Raw genomic sequence first — 4470 nt, 5'->3', positions numbered from 1 at the left:
AATAGTACCCGCTTTCCTTTTAGGCTCGCCCCAAAATTCTTCACAATGTAGTAGGTCATTTTCCCGGCCGTGAGGGGCCCTAAAAACGCTCGCCCTTGGAAAACTCCTTTTTGGCCAAAAAGGGATGATTTTCTCCCTTGGATCAAGCGGAGAACTGGGTTCGGATTATAGAGCTTTACCCCGGGGGGCCTTAACCCCTTTGGGTCATAAAGTGATGTCTTCCCCGGTCGTATTCGAACTCCATCCTTTCGACCGTCTACAAATCAAAGTATTAGATCATAATGTAACCAAAATTTAACCCAAAAAACCCAAAAGTGAAAGTACCCCCCCAAACTTAGCTAAAATCTATTAATAATTAACAAGTTAGCAAAAGGGGTACATTTAACTATTCAAACCAAAAACTTTTAAACCCCTTTAAACAATTTATCCATTCACGAGATAAACAAAGACATACATACGAACACAAAAATATACTTCTTCCATCCATAAAAAATAGTCTCATTTGTGGAGACTCGGGTTTTAATGAGAAGTTGACAAAGTAATAGAGAAAGGGTAAAAATATAGGTAAGAGTTCGATCAAAGGAACCCCCTTAAGACCAACTAGAGACTTGGACCCTTCATTTTTTAAATCTTGTGGTTATGATTAATTTGCAATTAAATTAATATTTTATTAAAAAAAACTTCCAGGGGTTTTTAGGAAATCAATTTCGGGTCTAACGTGATTCTCTTTTCCAATCTCTTTGAATTTTCCCCAATCTTCTTTAATTTCAATACAATATCTTTCGTGTCTTTTCCCCAAACGCCATCCACGATTTCGTCTTCCCATTCCACGTTCAAATTTAATTTCCAATATTCGTTCAATTCCCTTCTTTTGGGGTTTTTTCTTTTTGGGCTCATCAAAAGTTTTTTGGAGGATCGGCGGTGGGGGGGCCCGGGTTTGGGTGGGAGCCTTAATTTGGGTTAGCCAAATTTTTCAATATTACTTTATGGGAATATAAGTTGAGATCTCTTCAACAAAAACTTTTCGGTTGAAGGCGGATTAAGATTCTTAACATGATCTAAATCGATCAATGATGGATCAAATTTTGAATGGTCTTAGAAATCCGGAGGCCCATTTTTTTCGATTGATTGATTAAAATAGGCGTTGGGGGGAAGGGTTTATGACTTTTTTTAATTGAGCTGTTTATCTTGATTTTTATGTTTGTAGTTCCGATTAATAATGAAGTAAATGGTCGGGAAAAAAGAGCTTAAAATACGTTGGAACGTTACCCGGCTTAAAACTAATGAAGTAAAACATATTTATTTCATGTTTGTAATGTATACGCGATTTGTACTCATTGAACTAAAATTTGGTTATCCCGAATTAACAAGTAAGCAACTTTCTTGTTAATATTATATCTTTTTCTTTTATATTATTGTAGTATATATGCAAATTTTTTTTGAACTAAATTGTTTTTATTATGAAATAATAATTGGAAAAACTGAAATTTTTTTCTTGTGGAATAATAGGTTTGTTTTTTAAATTTTCCATAACATTAGTTTGTATGTTTTAAATTGTCATTTTTGATTTCCATTGGTTAAATTTTTTCTTAAACTTGATGATCTCAGTTTTATAATAAGTATGCCGACATGTTGGGTTTGCCTTTTGAAACATGGATCAAAAAAAAAGGGTGGATCATATTACATTTTTAGGTTTTTCAGTAGAGAAGGTCGAGGGAAAAAGAAAATGGGGGAAAGAGTCAAAAAGTAGCGTTCTTAGGAAGTGTTTTTTCAAGGCTAAAATTGCTTTTAAGTTTTGTAAAGGAATTGGTTATTTGTCAATCAATTTTAAAAACGAATCATGATATGGTGGATTACCCCTGCGATTCATGGTAATGCAACATTGACTTTATTGAAATTTTTACTAGATTGTGCAAGTCAAACATGGCCCCATTTACTTTTAAGTTGCCGAATGAGGTTCTTGGTGGGCTGGATCATGTTGGGCGACGGTCGTAAGTTGAAACATGGGCCACTTGAGAGATTTACTAGTGGGGGTGCACAAATGGTATTAATAGTGGCCCAAGAAAGGAATTTCCAATTCATTTATCATTTTTAGGTGAACCAAGGATAGGCTCCTGCTTTTCGGTGTGATCCCACCTTTGAAAATTTCCATCTCCCGGGGATATATATCGTTTGGGACAACCTTTTTTCAACTAAATACGAACAAAGTTGTTTATAATGAAATGATTATTGATGTGATAAACTTGTATATGCATAAAAACGTTTTGGGTTAATGCAAAAAAACTCAACGGAATGTACTAGTAATAGTCAATAATGAATTAATAGTCCACTTATGTAAAACTCAAAGCTATAAGTATATCCCCACAAAATGAACTAATTATGTTTCCTTTTTGATGAATGGATGTAATACAAGAAATTTGATATTTGCATCATTCTTTGGGAAAAAAGACAACCAGGGGAGACATGTAGCATTTGGTCTGCTTATTATCTAAGGAAAATCCGTTTCCCTTCCATGGTTGTTTAAACTTTTTTGTCAAATGCAAAAGTTCGCAAAAATTGATCATTGCGATGGGGATTTGGGAATGAAGGTTGTTGTGGAAAGAGTCCTTGTTGATACAAGACATCGATGGTGCTGTGGCACATCTTTTAAGGTTGGGGAAAAAAGTTCCCAAAAAGAATCTTTTTCCCTTTGAAGACTTGAAAAAGGAGTTAAACAATTGTGTGTGGGGCGGGGTTGATAGAACTAAAAGAATTTGATGAAGCTGGGATAATGTAATGGAAAAATATAGGCTTAAGGACCATAGGGGTTTTCCCTTCGATGTTTGCCTCAAAAAATTTTTTTTGGGTATGTACCCTTTTTTGGAAACATATTTTCTATATGATGATGTATTTCTATCCTTATTGAAGTATTTTGATAACTAATGAACTACAAAATTTCGCATACTATAAGGTTTTCCAATGAGTTCCTTTAAAAAAGACCACATCAATATCGAATCTCCAAAAACATATTCTTAAAAGGTACTCCCAAATCCAAATTCCCAATCTTTTTGAATTTCTTATGAATTACAACAATGCATTGGATGGCCAAAGGAGCAACAACAATAGGCTTGAATACTTGGATTTTAAAAGATTCCAACTTTGAAAACAAATTGGCCCTCGAGAGGCATGCGTCGACAATCTATAGTGATAGTGGTTTCCCAAAATACTTAAAATGAGATTGAAGGAACGGTTGATAATGTCACTATGGTGGCAGGTTTTCCAAACATTGGGGAGAATAAGATTTATGTGGTCAACGACATGTTCTCGAAGAAGCCCCCTTTTTGTCATACTCCACATCTTTTGCTTAAAAATGCATGTAGTTGTAAGAAATTTTTGGGGGGATTGGGCTTGTATGCGTCACATTTTTTTGGGGCTTGAGAAACAAAAAAATGAAATTAATCTCCCAATGAGTTACATGGAGGACGTTGGCTGAAATTTTAAATTTGTCAAGGCTATGCATTGTGGTTTTGATGATGATATTGAAACATTTATTGTTGTGGATGAGACGAAGTAGGAATCGAGGGGGTATGCAAGGAGATTTTTTTGATATTGCCCTTAAATTTAAGGAGATGGTGATAAAATTTTTTTGCATTTAGAATATTATGGCTAAAGAGGTACCCTTTAAAAATTGTTCATTTTTTTGATATTGCCCCCGGCTTATTGAAGGGAGAAAAGAGGTACTTGGTGGGGAAAAGTATTGCCATAAGTGAAAAGAGACGGGTGGTTGAAATTTATATGGGTCGAGTGAAATAAAACCCTCCGGGGTGATGTCGTCAAAACCAAAGTCCCTTTGACGGCTTTCAGCCTTGAGAAAGAAAAGAGGAAAATGTCCAAGCACGGTGGGGAAAAGTGCAAAAAAAATTTGGGGAGGTTGGGGCGGCATGATTCAAAAAATTGTGACAAGATACCGGGGGGAAAGAACAAGAAAAAGAGGAGAAACCAAAGTTGAAGCTTGTTGTTTTGTTTTGGTTCCAATAGTTCTTTCCAAAAATTTTTTCTTCATTAAAAAATTTATGTTTTTCATTCCTTTAGTTGTATTTCGGGCTTGTAGTTTCTTACTTCATTTACATTTTTAATTTGAATTTGTTTAAACTTTTTCAAGCTTAAAGAAAAATGAATTTGAAGTGTTTATATAATCCTTATTTGTTCTTTATTATGACATTTTTCTTAATCTTACTTTGATATATTTTCCAATTTTCAATCACTTATCAATAATCAATAGATCCGGGAAAAGAACTAAATATTTGGGACCCCAAACAAATTGGGAATTTATTTGGGAAAAACATTTAAAAAGGAAAAACCAAATTTAAATTTGGTTGTTTTTTTTTTCCAAATGTTACTTCATTCGGATATTTATGTTCCTTCCCTTCCCCCCATTTCTTAAAACATGTAGTTTCTTTTCTCCATTTCCATTTTTAAGATCTTGTTTAG

The sequence above is a fragment of the Salvia hispanica genome, chromosome 4 (genome assembly GCF_023119035.1).
Source record: "Salvia hispanica cultivar TCC Black 2014 chromosome 4, UniMelb_Shisp_WGS_1.0, whole genome shotgun sequence".
Classification (NCBI taxonomy): domain Eukaryota; kingdom Viridiplantae; phylum Streptophyta; class Magnoliopsida; order Lamiales; family Lamiaceae; genus Salvia; species Salvia hispanica.
Note: the sequence above shows the minus strand (reverse complement) of the source record.